An 18,682-nucleotide genomic window follows, 5' to 3' on the forward strand; every position below is an offset into this window, starting at 1 on the left:
TGGATGGCCTATAGTTGGAGCAGCCCTTCTCCAGAATCCTTCCCCTCACACGACAGAATACACATACTGTTTACCATGATTAGGGCCCTACCAAATTCACGGTCCATTTTGGTATATTTAACAGTTATAGTATTTTAAAAATCTTAAATTTCATGGTTTCAGATATTTAAATTACCGTGTTGTAACTGTGGGGGTCCCAAAAGGGGGAGGGGGGAGTCACGAGATTATTGTAGGAAGGTTGCAATATTGCCATCCATACTTCTACACTGCTGCTTGTGACAGCCCTGCCTTCAGAGCTGGGCTCCCAGCCACAGTCGCAGCACTTCCTGCAGCTGGCAGAGGTGCACGGAGGTGGGTCTGACTCGACCCTGGGAGCAGCCCATGCTGGGAAGAGGAAGTCCAACCCCTGCTCGTGCAGAACTAGCAGCTGGAGCCAGATGCATGGTAGGAGCCCCTGGCTGGGATACTCCCAACCCTGCCCCTCTCCAGCTCTGGGCCTGGCGCTCAGGTTTAAAGGGGCCTTGGGTTCGCTCTGTGTGTGTGTGTGCGCGCGAGTGACCACAGCGTTCTGGGCAGTTGCCCATAGTGTCCATCCATAAGGCCAGCCCTGCCCACCCCAAAAGTAACAACCTCCCCATACCATGCCACCCTCACTTCTGCTTTGCTGCTGGCAGTGGTGTTACCTTCAAAGCTGGGCGCCTGCCCAGCAGCCTCTGCTCTGTGGCCATCTAGCTCTGAAGGCAGTGCAGAAGTAAGGGTGGCAATACCAGGGACTGCCCCACAATTGACAGATTTCACAGTGGAGACTAGATTTCACAGTCCGTGATGCATTTTTCATGGCTTCGAATTTGGTAGGGCCCTAACCATTGACAGCTGTTTGGCTGAGTACACTCTTCTTGCATGCTCAACGTCAAAACACTCATCGCAAGGTTACTGTGTGTCAAAAAATTAATGTACCTAAACCTAATCTAACCTCTCACTTCTCAGAAAGTCCTGGAAAAAACTGGTCCCTCAAATTTTCATTTTCTCTCTTGCATTCCCTTCTCTCTCTCTCTATCTCCCATCAATAACTTACTCTAAGGTAATAAAATACAGAATTTAACCTGAAGAGTGTTGGCTTTTTCCAGTCAAATATTACGTGGTACATGAATATTTCTGTAGTCTTCAAAGTGATAGCAGCCAGAAAAAACACACACTTCCCATTCTGTGACTTGTGTTGACACAATCTGACAGCTCCCACTCCCCTTCCTAGAAACTGGTTAAGACACAGGGCAAGTAGTTAGGAGTTCTATTCCCACTACTATTATTGGTTTGTCCTGTGGTGCTGGGCCAGATATTTGATATATGTATGTCAGATTCCCTGTCAGCAGATAGTAGATCCTGCTTGTCTATCATACAGAGATGTTTGTGAGGCTCACTGCATTAAGGCTTCCTTATCCGTAGGTGAAAGATGCTGCTGAAGTATTAAAACAGAGAGCCCGTGTTTGTATCTCAGGATGGAATGTTGTAAGTTTTTGAAGAGAGGGAGCTAAGATCAAGATGGCATATTTTAGAGAATAATACTGACTTAGGGAGCTGTGAATGGTAACCTGCAAAGCTATTGTTCATTGTCAGCAACAACTGCTTTGTCAGAAGCGGGTGAGAGACATAGACTGGTAAATGCTGAAGCCGTACTTTTGTGTGTACATGGCAGTCAGACATTTTTATTGCAAAATGCCGTCTGGAAAAGATGCAAAACAAAATTGCTAAACTGCAAAGAAAAGAAATAAGGGGGAAAAACAAAAGGCCCCCTTCCCTTTGCTTATTGAGTTCAAAGGCATAACATGCAGCACCCTGCAGCAAATGGGAAGCTACACTAATTTTAAAACCATAAAACCCTATAAAGTGCCCTGCGGGGCAGGACTACACTGAAGCTAGTTGCACCTAAATAAGACATGGTTCATTTACTTCGCAGCTTAGCCTAATGTAATCATCAGTGGATTTCTAGCCTAGAGTTGTAACAGGCAAATAGCCGATACTGCGGAGGCGACACTCCCAGCCATAGAGGGGGCCTCAGCTATATTGCTGTTGATTAGAAAATTTTTCAGTTTTGACAAGCACTTAATGAACATAAATCGCACCTTGATTGGTTTCCATTTGGGGCCACAGGCACACCTGAGAAAAAACAACAATCTCCAACTCCACTTCCCCCATTCTTTACAGAGAACTCAGCAAAAAACCTACAGTCCTGTTATGAGCCACATAAGAAAATATTTATCATACGTTTCTGTGCAAGCAGCAGTGAAAACATTTTCCCTAAACGCCTTCCTACACAGAGATATGGACATTATGTCCTGTAACATCTTAGTGCACTGTGATTTCTTAAAAGGTACTACAAAGCTACTTCCCCAGAAAACAACATTGGGGGACAATTAGTCATTTTAAATTGTGTGTGTCAGTCTGTTCTGGAAAACAATCTGATCAACCTAAAGCTCCTTCTGAGAAGGTCATCTTGTTCCCTTACTATTAACATTGGGAACTGAGACCCTGAAGTTAAAGGAATAAAATAAACATTCACTGTGTCTATCCTATAGTATTAATCAGATCAATTGATGCTTGGGGAGGGAGGGGGGTAGGAAGAGTCTTTCGATGTATAACACCAGATCTCAAACATACAGAATATTTAATTTTTCATAGTTTGCACATTTTCATGGAAATCTGAGCAGGTTATTCTGTCTCTGCCCCTCACTCCCCCCTGCTCTCACTAGATCATAGCAAGAACCGATCTAACCTTTAGTAAGCACTAGATCCACAATTTGTCTATCACAAATAATTTATGTAACATGTATGTCTATACTGGTTAGTTCTACTAGAAATGGAGCTTTATTTTCATAAATCATCTCTTCATAAATCAATACCTTGCCTATTTAAATTGCAACTTGTTCAAATAACCAAACACTTTCAGACCTGTCTTTTTTGACAATGAGCTTCACTCTTTGCTGATATCTATTACATACTGTACGTTTACACTGTTCTGCAAGTAATAGTTCCATGTGCATTGCAGTATCCTACACTAATTACATGTGATAAATCTTGTGTCATATGCTCTGAAACAAATGGATTCCAAGTTAAATATGCTTTATATATTCACAGGTCACTTAATGCACAAACAAGGAGAATCTCTACCCGGTTGTGGGACTAGTTACATGGAAACAGCAGGAATAATCAGTCTTCATTACCCTAAGCACAGACTGCTTAAGTGGGAGTCTTTTATGGTACAGCTTACTGACCATTATACAGGACACTGAGAACTCCACATTTCATTATGCCCCTGGTTTGCTGTGATTTTTCACTTGGCATAGCAGGTGCAGTGGTGATTTCATTTAGGGCTACACTCAGTTTGAAGGGACACTGTTAAGGTTGTTAGGATTTAAAATTTACTTACCTCGACAGTTTTCTCACATTGCAATCCTTACCTTAAGGATGGCAGCTATGTATTTAGGTGGTATTTTTTTTAAAAGTAATCCTTACTGCAGCACTATTTCAAGAAAACAAAGCCCTTGTAAACAACAAACTGCATGGATGATCTCCTGTAGTGGTCCCCTCTGGCCACTACCAACCCCTTTGTTTCCCATACAAGCACACATGTTATCACACACAATATATGTATTAGTTGAAAACACACAGCGGTGATGTGTGATATCCCATATGATCATGGCATAAGGTGGTAAAGTAGCACAGCCTCTAATTACCATTTTTGCTGAAGAGGTTCCATGTAGCGTCTATAAAGTAACTGCAGCAATGTATCAAAGAATGACACAATTAAGAAATGAAGCCCAGAGAAATTGTAACAAATGACATCATAAAGCAGTATACTATTCTGAACAAGGTTTTAGGACAGAAGCTATTAAACTTGCCCACAATTATTTTTGTGTGGACGATATATGGTATCAACACCTCAAATATGCAGCAAGAATTAGACAACACTGTATATTTTTCATGCCTGTTTTTCCATTTACTAAGTTTCATACATATTAACTGATAAAAAATAATTATAACACAAATCTGAGCATTGATAATTTTGTCAAACCCCTAAAATCACCCTGTCGACTTCCCTTTCCCAGGGTCTACCCTGAATGCAAAAGGTTTCAAAGAGTACATCTGCATCCTAATTGATACATAGCAATATGAAATCATAAACAAAGCTATCTTTGGGTCAATTCCCAGACCTATTCAACGTGACCCGATTTTATGATTACTTGGGCCCTTCCCAGAAAAGTATTAAAGAAGAGAGTTCAGACTTCACAAATATCTAGAGTTGTATTTTCATTTGAAGCAAACTATTTTTTATTGACTATGATCATCAGGGAGAGTGTGGGTAGTTTGTTAATCCAACATACCTATACATACCTTGGGGCTATGAAACAGTTCAAGGGGAAACACACTTTTTGGAGCAAGAGACAAGCCAGACAAAGATGTTTGCACAAAGTTATTCATATACCCAGTTGTGCAACACAGCATTTAAATACTACAATGATAGGCAGACTGCAAGAACCAATGTTGGCCCAGCCCCCATACCTACAAAAATCATTTGTCAGGTCCCCAAAATCATGAAATTGGCCTAAAAAAAATAATATATTTTGGGTTCTTTTTGGCCACTGAGTTTTTATAGTCCCCATTTTCAACCTTTTCTGCAGAAGCATGAAGTCAAGGAATTTTTTTTTAAACACGAGAATCCCAGCTTTATTTAATCACATGGCTTGAGGAGCTCTGGCTTTAAGAAAACAACACTAAATATAATGAGACGTGAGAACATTGCTGGAGTTGGCTACACTGCTAGACACTCGTGTGTCACATTTCAACAGTTTTTACATGGATCATCATTTAAACTCTGATTGGGTCCTAGAAGATCAGTCAGTACCTGTAGACTTTCACAAGCCAAGGTATTGTTATGGTAGTAGTGTCATTACAATATATCGGAGCAGATGTGTGTGAAGCAAGACAACTCCTAGCCATGCTGAAGTTTCACACACCACTATTGCAACATGATTACTTTGTCTGATAATGGAAAAATCATTCCTAAGGTCTTTATCATTAAGCCAACATGAACTACGTTTCTATGAACGATGGAATGAGCTCATTTCCCCTTCAGTTAGCACTGCTCATAAGAAAATGGATTTCCAGAGTTGTGGAAACCATTTCCCAGGCCAAACTTATTCAGATGAGTCTCATCTGGATACAGTATAACAAAATTTTTTTTAGTCACTCCCGCAGCACCAACACAATCCCAACAATCTTTGTGAATGTCGTTTGAACAGAGTCTATCCCAAATGGGAGAAAGAAGAAATAGAAGCAGTGCTCTTATGCCTCAGACCTCAGAACATTATGATAAAAACACCCAGCTTTCATACAGCACTTTTCATCTGTAGATTTCCAAGTACTTTACAAAGGACGTCAGTATCAGTACCCCCCATTTCACCGAAGAGGAAATGGAAACAGAGATGAGATGACTTGCCCTAGGTCATCCAACAGGCCAATGATTAAGCCAGGAACAGAACCCATGTCTCCACAGTCCCAGTGCACTATCAACTAGGCCAAACTGCCTCCATACAATACTATTCTCTGTACACAGTCAAACCATTCTCTTGGATATGTACCCAAGATATATAGGTGCTAGATGGACAGCTGGGTTTTATGAGGACAATCAGCAGGATTGCCCTCTCATTCTTCGTTATTTTGGAAGGCAATGAAATAAGAATAAAGCCATGGAAACTTTTTCCCAGAAGAAAGTTATTAAATGGTTTCAATTTCGCACAGGCATCATGAGGAAGAGGAGACCCTCTCTTTACAGAGATGTAGGAACTTACCACCTTTCACATGGCAGGAGATACCAGAATTGTTGGAACACTTTTGAACCCACTGTGTCTAAGATCAATGGTGAGCCACTCATGCTGGAACTCTTCCCCCACTTCATTCTTCTTCTGACATGAGATGAACTTTTGGAACGGAACCCTTGGAGCTTTGTTTCTGCCCTGGCAAAGTTTAGGCTTTAATTTTCTGCTTGGGAATCTTAGGATTTGTCTGCACGGGTACTCAGGAAAGTTAACCTGAACTAACTAAAGGTGGGAATTTAAAGTGGATTGGGTAAGCTAAAGCAACTTTAATTCTGAATGAGTATGTCCACACAGGGATTTAATGCAGTTTAATTAATCCACTTTAAATTTACACCTTTTATTAATTCAACTTAATTTTACTTACTCCATGGAGACATGCCCTAACAATAGCTTTGAGTACCAAGAAAAGTAGGTAAGAACTGAAATCTTGCGAATACGAAGTAGGGAGCATCTCCTTAGCAATCTTCGGAGTAGTCTTCAGAAATTCTCAAAATAAGCTGTATTTCTTGAAATACAAAGACAATTCTGAGCTTTGATGAAAGGTACTTTCCAAGGAGCCCATGCGCCATATAACCAGGATAATGATAAAACCCTCCCTTCCCCACAATCTACCATGGAGCCGTGTACTGATGTAAAAAACACAAATATAGAAAAACTGATTCAAATATAAAACAAATTAAAATCCCCCCCAGAAAAAAGTTACATTTTCATCTCTCTTTTTTAGAAGTGGGAAAGTGAACAATTGAAGTGGATCCAGGGTCAGAACATTTTACACTGAGGACAACCACAGCTAAAGCTGTGTCATCTGCTGACCTGTGGCATGCTGGTAAAAAACCCAAAAAGGTAGATGGGTGTCAAAATAGGTATTCATCAGGATAACTCTAAGTTAAAGAGGCTTCAAACACAAACTTATCCTTCACCATTAAAATAGCACTACTCAGCAAGTATCCTAGAGAATATACACAGGGAGCCCTGATGCATGGCACTATGCCATTAGGAACCAAGAGATGCCTAGACAAATTCTCATGGGTCCCTTTGTGAAGGCAAGACAGACATGTAAGATGAATAGGCAGAGATGGTGTACTGTGAAACCTGCAGGTCAAAGTTCTCTCTCATTATCCCCTCCATTTTTCTATCAAGGTAGTCCCTTAGGCACACCAAGGGAAGGGCAGGTTTAAGGTTCTTGGAAAAAAACTGTCAGCACCAAGTCCTGAAAATGTAGGTTGCTTATGTATATATTTTCTCCTTCTTTAAGAAAAGGAAAATGCGTTTAGTGATTGTGAAAGGCGTCAAGCTGACAGCATTACCAACTGATGTTACTTATTTAGCTAGCAAAGTATAGCTCAAGCTTCCCCATGCTGCCCTGCCATTGTCTCTCAACTCTTCTGGAGGTATCACCTCTAGAACTCAGATGCTAGTTCACTTTCTGCACGTTTGTGATATTTTCTATGTCTAGACTGCTTATAAGGGTGCCAATTTTGATACTGGTTTGTGTGACAGACTTTTCACTCGGAAATGATCCAAGACCACTGAATCATTTCTCATAGGCTGCTGAACATATCTGATAGTAAGGACTTGTGATCGTTATGATCTTAGACCTGATATGAGGCAACATTGCCAAACACATTGTCAGTGCTTAAAGAATAGATTAAATATTTTAGTCCCTGCAACTTTTGCATCAACTCGAACTTCAGTACAGAGGGATTGAAATTGCCTTTTCATTTATTTCTCCCACATATACCCTCCCCATCCCCACTATTCCTGAAAGGGTTGACAAGTGCTCCACGTTGGGGAACCACAACTCCAGAGCTCTGAGGAAGGGGTTACTCACCTTGTGCAGTAACCGAGGGTATGTCTATACTATCCACTGGATCAGTAGGCAGCGACTGATCCAGTGGAGGGGTCCATTTATCGCGTCTAGACTAGACTAGACAAATCGACCCCTGAGCGCTCTCCTGTTGACTACTATACTCCACCGCCACAAGAGGCGCAGGCACAGTTGACGGGGAAGCGGCAGCAGTCAACTCACTCCAGTGAAGACACCGCGGTGAGTAGGTCTAAGTATGTCGACTTCAGCGATGTTATTCACGCAGCTGAAGATAAGTAACTTAGATAGATCTCCCACCCTTGTGTAGACCAGGCCCGAGGTTCTTCAAGATGTGCCCTCCGTGAGTGCTCCAGCTCAGGTGTCAGTGCATCTCTGCGCCTTTGCTTGGACAGTTTCAGTAGCAGTGCCCATACGGGTCGCACGTGCATGGTGCCAGTCTCACGGCCCCAATGATGCCTCATCTAGCATGTATGTGACTTGAACCTCTCAGTTCCTTCTTTAATGTAGAGTCATATTGCACGCTCCAAAGTAGAGGGGAGGAGAGTGGGTAGTGGAGCACCCACAGGGGAACACATCTCGAAGAACCTCAGTTATTGCACAAGGTTAGTAACTTCTCTTTTTCAAGTAATGTCCATGTGGGTGCTCCACTTCAGGTGACTGTAGAGGACAGTCTGTCCTCCTGAGCATGGAAGGGGCTTCGGAGTTGGTTGGTTGATGGAGGATAATACTGCTAATCCTAGCCGTGCATCTGATTCTAGACCTTGTGTTATTGCATAGTGTTTTGCTGATGATGCTATTGATCTGGTAGAATGTGATCTGGTCCCCGATGGGGATTGCATGTCCTTTAGTTGGTAGCATGGGTGAATGCACCCCAAAATCCATTTTGATAGTCTCTGTGCTGATATAGCAGATCCTTTGGAACCTGTGCAATAGTAACAAAGAGTTTTGGGGATTTCCTAAATGGATTGGTTCTATCCAGGTAGAATGCTTGAAGCTTGTCTAACGTCCAAGATGTGCCATGTAGCTTCATGTGCATTCTCATGTGGTTAGGGAAAGAATGTGTGTAGATGTATTGGTTGATTTAAATGGAAGGATGAGGATATTTTAGGGATGAATTTTAGATGGGTCCTTAACGTAACTTTGTCTTTAAAAAAAGATAGCATGTGGTGGGTCTGCCGTGAGAGCCCCTATTCCTTTCCCATGCGTCAAGCCAATGTGATTGCCATTAAAAAGGTGACTTTTCATTGATAGGCGCATTAGGGAGCAGGTCACTAAGGGTTCGAATGGAGTTCTGGTGAGACCTTTTAAAATCAAATTAAGGTCCCATGGTGGTATAGGTGGGCGTACATCTGGGTAGATTATTCGTAGGCCCTAGAGGAATCCTTTGGTGACTGGATGCGTGAACAGCATCGTCGCATCGATTTTTTGGTGAACAGCAGTTATAGCAGCAAGGTGTACATTGTTCGAACTTATGGATAGCCCAGAGTGTTTTAATTTGAGAATGTAATTTAGTGTCAGTGGAAGGGGTGCTGACACAGCGGTGACTTGTTTGGCATTGCACCATTTAGTGAATCTCTTCCATTTCTGTAGATAAGTCTTACAAGTAATAGACTTTCTACTATGTAGCAGCACTTGTTTGACCTGTTCCAAGCAGGCTAATTCGTCACAAGTGAACGACAGAGGAGCCATGCTTTCAGGTGGAGCACCTCTAGGTTTGGGTGGTGAACTTGACCCTTGTGTTGTGTTAGCAGGTCTAAAGCAGTAGGGTGATTGGGTTATGTACGGATACCACTGCTGTCTTGGCTATGTGGGGGTCTCTCGCTACATCGTTCTCATTTCGTGTATCATTTTCAACAACAGCGGTATGGGTGAGAATGCGTACAGAAGAGATGTGTCCCATTTGATTCGGAACGCATCTCCCATCAATTGGATTCCCAGACCTGCTCTCGAGCAGAATTGCGGGCACTTGCAGTTTTGAGTTTTCGTGAAGAGGCCTATAGCTGGATGACCCAATTGTTGGAATATGTCCTGTAGTATCACTTTCTTCATCTCCCATTTGTAATCATGGGGAAATTGTCTGCTAAGTTTGTCCACAATGGTGTTCTGGCATCCAGGCATGTAGGAGGCAGAGATGATGATATTGTGTTGGATGTATCAGTTCCAGAGTTTCATGGCTTTGATGCATAGTGAGTGTGATCGGGCCCCTCACTGCCTGTTTATGTAGAGCATGTATGCAATGTTGTCGGTCATACCCATATGTTCTGGTTCCTTAGCAGCAGTAGGAAATGGAAGCAAGCATTGTGAACTGTGTGGAGTTTTAACAGATTTATGGGTAGGTGCGTTTCATCGGGGGACCACTGTCCCTGAATTGTGTGTTGTTGCATGTGTGCTCCCCACCCGATATGGAGGCATCCATTGTGAGCATTCCTGTGTGAAAGGAATCCCCGAGCACAAGTTGTTGGGTTGCGTCCACCATCTTAGGGATTCCTTTACTTTGGGTACCTTCATTAGTCATCTGTTTAGGCCATGTTTGTTTGGCCTGTACACAATTCCTAGCCATCCTTGAAGGCATTGCATAGGTAAATGTGCACATTTCATCACAAATGTGCATGCTGCCATGTGACCCAAAAATCGGAGACATGTACAGGCTCATATATGTGGGCTGCTCATTAGTACGGATATGAGTTTGGTCATTGGGCCCAATCTGTTTATTGGTAGGGACACTTTTGCTTCCACTGAATCAAGGTAAGCCATGATAAATTCTAGTTGTTGAACGGGGTCTAGGGTTGACTTTTTCTCATTTATTTGTAGATCTAGACTCTGGAAGAAGTCTATCGTCTGTTGGGTAGTCCAGATGCTGACTATTCAAGCAGGTGACTTCAGAAGACACTCATCCAAATAAGGGAATATTATTATCCCTTGTTTTCTTAGGTGTGCTGCTAATACTGGGAGAATTTTGGAAAAGACTTGAGGTGCCAGGGGTGCTAGATAGGCCATAAGGTAAGACTTTGTATTGATAGTGGTCTGTGCCTAAGGTAAATCTTAGGAAGCACCTGTAATCAGGGTATATTATAATATGAAAATAAGCATATTGTAGGTCGAGAGCCGACAACCAGTCCCCTAGTTCCAGTGCTGGTATTATCGTTGATAACATGACCATCTTGAATAGTCATTTTCTCACAAATTTATTGAGTTTTCTGAGATCCAATATAGGGCTCCATCCCCTGTTTTTCTTCTAAGAACAGGTGGGAATAGAAACCCTTCCCTCTGTGTTGAGTGGGAACTACTTCCACTGCACCTAGCTGTAGAAGGTGGTCGTGAATGGGAATCTGAAGAGGGACGGGGACAGGGGGCAGGCGGGTGTATAGAAATGAAGGGGATGGAATAGCCCGTATGGATGATGTCTATGGCCCATTCGTCCATGGTGATGGAAGACCACTTCAGGTGGAAAGGGAGGAAGTGATCTCCAAACAGATCGTATAGTTGGCACTGTAATGTGAGGGAGGTCCTTCAGACCATCGACCAAGCCTTCAAATTTGCTATTTGGATGAAGGAGCTTGGGTCGCAACAGGTGGTAGGGGTTTGAGTCTTTGTGGTCTCTGTTTTTGTTGATCTTATTGATGCTAATATTGTTGTGTTAGGGTGAATATCTCTTTCTTTGGTATGATTGATACCCATTTTGTTTCAGTTTCATGGCAGGTGTGTAAATGCCTAACCTGCTGAGTGTTGCCTGCGAATTTTTCATGGTGTGTAATACCTCGCTGGTTTGACTGCGAATGGGAGGTCTTCATCACTAGCCTGCATTTCCTGGGGGAACCCCAAAGAGCTCAACCATGAAGCCATCACATGACCACCGTGGGAGCAGTGGATCTTGCTGCAGTGTCGGTTATTCTAGGGACAACTGTAGGGCCATCCTCGCTATCATTTGTCCCTCAGAAACCAGTGCTTTAAAATTGTCTCTATTAGCAATATTCCTGAGGAAAAAAATCCATGAATTTACCATAGTTTCTGTGGTTATTTTTGGCAAGTAGTGCTGCATAGTTTGTGTCATAAATATAAAGGGAAGGGGTTAAGAAGCTCTGATACAGTACTATAAAATCCGCTTATCTGTAAAGGCTTAAGAAGCGCAAGTAACCTGGCTCGCACCTGACCCAAATGACCAATCGGGGACAAGATACTTTCAAATCTGTGAGGGAGTGGGGGGGGGAAGGGAAGGCTTTGTCTGTCTGTCTGATGCTTCCGCTGGGGACAGATCAAGAAAGCAAGCAATCCAACTCCTATAGAGTTAGTAAGTAATCTACCTAGAAAATGTGTTAGATTTTCTTTTGTTTTGGCTTGTGAAATTCACTGTGCTGGAGGGAATTTGTATTCCTGTTTTTGTGTTTTTTTGTAACTTAAGGTTTTGCCTAGAGGGATTCTCTGTGTTTTAAGTCTGACTGCCTGTGAGATTATCTTCCATTCTAATCTTACAAAGTAGTTCTTTTATCATTTCTTTGTGCTTCTAATAAAGTTCTGTTTTTTAAGAATCTGATTGCGGTTTTTAGTGTCCCTAAAAACCCAAGGTTGGTGTGTGCTCATCTTGTTTATTCTCAAGCCATCCCAGGAAAGGGGGTGTAGGGCTTGAGCAGATATTAGGGGGAGATAGGGTTCCAAGTGGCTCCCTAAATATTCGTTTGAATCACTTGGTGGTGGCAGTTTTTACCTAATCCAAAGTACAAGGGAGAATTTGTGCCTTGGGGAGTTTTTAACCTAAACTGGTAAAAATAAGCTTAGGGGGTCTTTCATGCAGGTCCCCACATCTGCACTCTAGAGTTCAGAGTGGGGAGGGAACCCTGACAGTTTGCCACTCTGAACTGGAGCGTGGAGGAGAAATAGACTTTGCGGCCAAATAGGTCCAACCTCTTACCATCCTTATTAGTGGGTGCTATAATGTTGTTGCTTCCCTCTCTGGGTGGCCACCTCCTCAACAAGTGAGTTTGGTGCTGGATGGGCGAATAAGAAATCTGTTCACTTTGAGGGGATAGAGTACTTTTTGTCAGCCCTCTTACAGATTGGTAGTGTAGTGGCTGGAGTTTGCCAGACTGTTTTGGCAGGTTCCATCAGCGCCCCATTCATTGGCAGCACTATCTTAGATGATGAGAATGTTTGCAAGACATCAAGTAATTCGTGTTGGGCCTCCAGAACCTCTTTGAGAAGTATTTTCAATTCCTCAGCCACCCTTTTGAACAAATCCTGGAAATGGCTGAAATCATCAGTGGTTGTTGGGGGTCGGGGCATTATTGCCTCATCTGGAGAGGATGAGGTGTTATAAAGTTAGGTGAAGTGTCTGGTGGCATACTCTCCTCCTGTTCCTCTGTGGTTTCCTCCCTTGGTTCAGTTGTTCTAGTTTCCAGTGGTGGAGGTGGGTCTCTAATACCCTCCCATTGTGGACTGGGGGTGTCTTCTGTAAGGTCCCCACGGGTCCCATTAAGGCCAGTGAGTGGGGAATGGCATGGGTGGACCCATCATGGATGTCCACACCATAGTGGTGCCTCCTGTCCCTATGTGAGCCTTGCTCATAGGGGTCCAGGTGTCATAGATGTTCTGAGTGGAGAGGAATGGTGAGATGAGAACACCCCTTTTTCCTTATCCTCCACCACACTTGAAAGTGTGTGTGTGTGGGGGGGGGCTACCAGTGATAGAGGTAGTTCCTTTACTGCAAGCACTGGGGAGCTATCGGTGCCCAGAAGAGGGGACTCTGGTGTCAATGAGACCAGCAAGTCTTTCTAGTGCAGAAATAGGTGCAGTGCCTGGGTCTTCAGCGTCAATGAGGTGGGTGCCGATTGCTTCGCTGATGTAGCAGTTGGTGCCACTGTCGTGGTCTTTGTCAGAGCTGTTGTCACCATGGGAGGTGGCATAATTGGCAGAGTGACTGACTGTTCCGACTCCTTCAGCGTCATCGATGGTGCCGTAGTGGAGGAAGTAGGTTTGGTGCCCCTGGACTCCGCACTGGAAAGCTGGGATTCTGCAGAGGCCCCTGCACACGCAGTGCCAGAGGTTCCTGGAGCTTCATGAGTGCTGAGCCACAGTGCGGTCAGCACCGAGGAGAGTGACCTGGTTGGAGACAGTTTTCTCATGGTCTGCTCTCTACGAGGCAAAGAGGATGCCCATTTCCTTGCAGGTGTTTTGGAAGAATGAGTCTTAGGAGACCTTGCTGGAGAAATGTCTGGTCACCTGTGCCAGGAAGGGTTTCCTGCCGCAGGTCAGAGGCTGGTAGTAGAGACTTGTTCATCAAAATGAGTTTCAGCCTTAGATCTCTATCTCTGTGAGCCCTGGCTTTGAGGTTGCTACAATGGACACATTTCTGAGCAATGTGCGTTTCCCCCAAGCAATGGACATATTAAATGTGTCCGTCTGACATCAGCGTAGCTTCCCTGCACATCGTGCAGCTTTTAAAGACCGATGAACCAAGCATTTTAGCATTTTGTTGTCTTATCCTAACTATTCTACAGGATAAACGGAAAATATATATATTTTTTTTGCGAAAAAAAGGGTAGGTAATTAACTAAGAACTAAAACTTATTCTGCCTATACTATTTTAAACTATCTAAACAGGAGTACTATCTAATTTTTACAGGACTGCTGGGAGCTCCATCTCAGGCTGGGGACGGTTGACAAGGAACTAAGGGGTTCGGGTTGCATGCACACTAGATGAGGCACCAACAGTGTCACGAGACCGGCACCACACAAATGTGATCAGTATGGGTGCTACTACTAAAACTCTCTGAGCAAAGGCACCGGGATGCATTGACACCTGAAGCGGAGCAACCACAGGGACATCACTCGGAGAAGGTGGTGTTTTGCTGTGACACCACAGCTGCCCATCAGCTCAACTTTAGGCACAAAAAAAGGTAGTCTTTTCCTTCTTCCTCTCGTGAGACCTAGTGCAAAGGCTCTGAGTTTGGTAAGGAAAGGGCATTCTTCCTTTTAGAATGAAGATGGAATGAACACACCTCTATAGACTAATCAGTAGCAACCTTATAATAGTGGTGGAAAAACCAATGACAGCCTCTTCTGCTGCTTTCTGAACAGGTTCAAGAACAGATGTAGAGCCACAAGAAAATACTGTGCACAAGAGACGAGTTACATGGATTCTTCCTTCTAGTGAGAATCCACTTCTGGATCATTCCTTTCAGGTACTGGAGCGTGAAATTCACTCCAGTTTCATATTCGCAACAAGCTGGGAGTCTACACAGCAGACTGCTTATGTAGAAATTCTGTACAAACAGGTCTTATGTATGTAACTGAGTGTTGAATATCTAATTCTACCTCAAGCTGTGGTTTACATATATGACTAGGCAGAAGCTATTTGCACTTCCAACCCACCAAGGGGAGAGCAGCACTTGTTCACAATGAAGGATAGAGACAGAATTACCCAAATCTACAACTAGCCTTACTCTCCCATTTCCTCTGCGGACCACTGACTCTGCATGGAACTCTGCTGCAGAATGAGTAGCAGAAAGCACCTACAGCCCGGAGGAGGCAAAAAAAGTATTCATGGTGATTGGCTGCCATCTGGTTGACAGAGAGAGTAAGAGTGCTCCACACTCTGCACTGATAATACCTAAACGAACAAAAATAAAAATCTTCCAGGGATACCCTTGTTACTTGTGGAATGATTTCCAATGGCTTCTTCAAGACTAATAACAATGGAAATAACATTTAAAATCACATATTATAGGTTATCATTCACTCCATAGTAATGATATAATGTAGCTGCTTCCTAACCTTAAACAGACTGGCATTTTAAATTTGCTAAATTCACATGACTGCACACCAAGCCACAGCAAGGAGAGTGTGCTAAAGTATCAATTTTCACCCTGTACTGCAACAGTACATTTCAGTGGATTACTATTGGCTTTGTGCACCCACTAACTTGGTGGAAATTCCTATAGCTTTAAAATTCTAAGCCAGTTGATCAAGTGAGACATTTTGTGACACCCCTGCTAAGGAAATTCTCTGGTGCTCGAATGACTGGTTCCTTTCAATGTGATAGTGTAGATATTACTTTAACACTTAAAATTGTCAGGGAAAAGTAACGAGAAGTTATAAAACCCTTAGATGTATGGGGAGGAAGGTGAGCAAGTGGTAGTACACTGAGATATACCTTCAGCAAAAACCAGAATTGATTGCCCTGTATCAGCATTGCTCACAAAAGGGCAATGTTGATAGTCTTGACTTGCAGCAGGAGGCTCAACTCTTGCTTCAAGGTCAAATGCTTTGAGACTTTCTTGCCAACCTCACACAATTTAATGGAAGAACCAGAGAAGCAGATGCAGTTGGGCTGTTCTAAAACAATCAGAATAACAGGGGATGAAGCCCTGCTGGTGTGGACAAAGATTTTGGGATATGAATTCTGTTGCGGGTGAGTGCTTTGCAGCTAACTGCCATGCAATTTATGAAATCAATAGTTCTAAAGAATCAAGGAAGTGACATCAGAGATGACAGTAAGACATTCTCAAGTGGGCAGAAAGTAAGGCTGAGCAGTTTTGTACCAAGCGAGATCAACCACTAATGCTCAGTGGATTGTAGTCCCAAGAGAGCACTTCTGCTGATTGCGGTCAAGAAAGACTCGATTGGTACAGCCCTGGAAGCAGACCAGCAGGTGGCCCCTACAGTTTTAACCCACTAAAACTAGGATGAACGTGCAGATCTATGAACGCCAAAGCATTTCCACTATGATGCATCCCTTTAGAGAAAAGATTTACATTCTTTAATGCTTGAGAGCTCGGTATTTAAATGTTCAGTTTAAAGACAGATGAGACTGCTGGGATGCTAGGTTTATATGACAATAAATTTGACAGACCTTTGATCATAGTGAGGAATGTGATTCTACAACACAAAAATACGCACACACCCCATCTCTGATCTTGGCAAATTCAGAAACATAGGGCTAGATTGTGGTTTTAAGTCATGGCCTGTGCTGGACAGCATGTTGAAGAGCCTGAGTGTATTGGGATCCCACATTGCAGAAGCAGTTCTGGCTCTAGCCCCTTCAAAGAGATGCAGCAGCATGTTCTCTCCTCCCTAACCAATCAGCTCTGACCGATGGAGCAAACTCTTTTGAAGCACTTAGAGGACAGGAAAGTGATCAGGAACAGTCAGCATGGATTCACCAAGGGCAAGTCATGCCTGATTAACATAATTGCCTTCTATGACGAGATAACTGGTTCTGTGGATGAGGGGAAAGCAGTGTGTGTGTTATTCCTTGACTTTAGCAAAGCTTTTGATACGGTCTCCCACAGTATTCTTGCCAGCAACTTAAAGAAGTATGGGCTGGATGAATCGACTATAAGGTGGATAGAAAGCTGGCTAGATTGTCGGGTTCAACAGGTAGTGATCAATGACTCCATGTCTAGTTGGCAGCCGGTATCAAGCGGAGTGCCCCAAAGGTCGGTCCTGGGGCTGGTTTTGTTCATTATCTTCATTAATGATCTGGAAGATGGCATGCATTGCACCCTTAGTAAGTTTGCAAATGACACTAAACTGGGAGGAGTGGTAGACACGCTGTCCGGTAGAGATAGGATACAAAAGGACCTAGACAAATTGGAGGATTGGGCCAAAAGAAATTTGATGAGGTTCAACAAGGACAAGTGCAGAGTCCTGCACTTAGGATGGAAGAATCCCATGCACTGCTACAGACTAGGGACCGAGTGGCTAAGCAGAAGTTCTGCAGAAAAGAACCTAAGGGTTACACTGGACGAGAAGCTGGATATGAGTCAGCAGTGTGCTCTTGTTGCCAAGAAGGCTAACAGTATTTTGGGCTGTATAAGTAGAAGTATTGCCAGCAGATCGAGGGACGTGATCGTTCCCCTTTATTCGACATTGATGAGGCCTCATTTGTAGTACTGTATCCAGTTTTGGGCCCCACACTACAAGAAGGATGTGGAAAAATTGCAAAGAGTCCAGTGGAGTGCAACAAAAATGATTAGGGAGCTGGAGCACATGACTTATGAGGAGAGGCTGAGGGAACTGGGATTATTTAGTCTGCAGAAGAGAAGAATGAGGAGGGGTTTGATAGCTTCTTTCAACTGCCTGAAAGGGGGTTCCAAAGAGGATGGATCTAGACTGTTCTCAGTAGTAGCAGATGACAGAACAAGGAGTAATGGTCTCAAGTTGCAGTGGGGGAGGTTTAGGTTGGATATTAGGAAAAACTTTTTCACTAGGAGGGTGGTGAAGCACTGGAATGCGTTACCTAGGAAGGTGGTGGAATCTCCTTCCTTTGAGGTTTTTAAGATCAGGCTTGACAAAGCCTTGGCTGGGATGATTTAGTTGGGGATTGGTCCTGCTTTGAGCAAGAGGTTGGACTAGATGCCCTCCGGAGGTCCCTTTCAACTCTGATATTCTATGATTCTCTACTCTTTTCAGGTAGCTAGTGCTTACAGAAGTGCTAGCACTGTGCAGCAATCAAGTTCCCCCAGATGATTGTGACTGTGGATTGTGTTAGGGGGGCCTAAAGGGAGGGAAGGTGCTTCATGCTTTCACCCTTCTTGAGCACCAATGCAAGATCGGTGCAGTAGTGTCTTTGACATAAGGCAGTTTAATGGTGTATGTGAAAATTCCAGTAATTTAAAATCTAAAAAGGTGGTAAAAGGTTTTATTTTTAAAATGCCACCATCACTGCTACCCAGGAAACACAAACTATAGAAAACTTAAAAAAATACATTCTTATTTACTGCATTCAAATCACCTTTCCCAAGTCAAAAAGTGTCATCTCTTAAAATCCTGATATTTACAGCCTCTCCTGCAAGTCTAGGAGAAGCCCAACACAAAATAAACTTTTATATCTACTTAACTAGTAAACCGCATAAAGGAAGATTATCTTGTTGTAGAAGTGATCACATTATGGAATTTAGATCCAGTGTGCCCACAGCTTCATAGCTTCAGGATTTTTTTCCACCAGAGACAAGATATTTTTGTCAAACCATGTCCAGATGAGCCT

At 43.2% G+C, this 18,682-nt stretch overlaps 1 protein-coding gene across 11 annotated transcripts in view; it reads right to left on the bottom strand.

The window, feature by feature from the left end:
- Positions 1–18,682, bottom strand: part of AGAP1 (ArfGAP with GTPase domain, ankyrin repeat and PH domain 1) — a 694,641-nt gene that overhangs the window by 240,304 nt on the left and 435,655 nt on the right. The gene's annotated exons all lie outside the window — the stretch shown is intronic.

Source organism: Dermochelys coriacea, chromosome 11 (assembly GCF_009764565.3).
Source record: "Dermochelys coriacea isolate rDerCor1 chromosome 11, rDerCor1.pri.v4, whole genome shotgun sequence".
Taxonomy (NCBI): Eukaryota; Metazoa; Chordata; order Testudines; family Dermochelyidae; genus Dermochelys; species Dermochelys coriacea.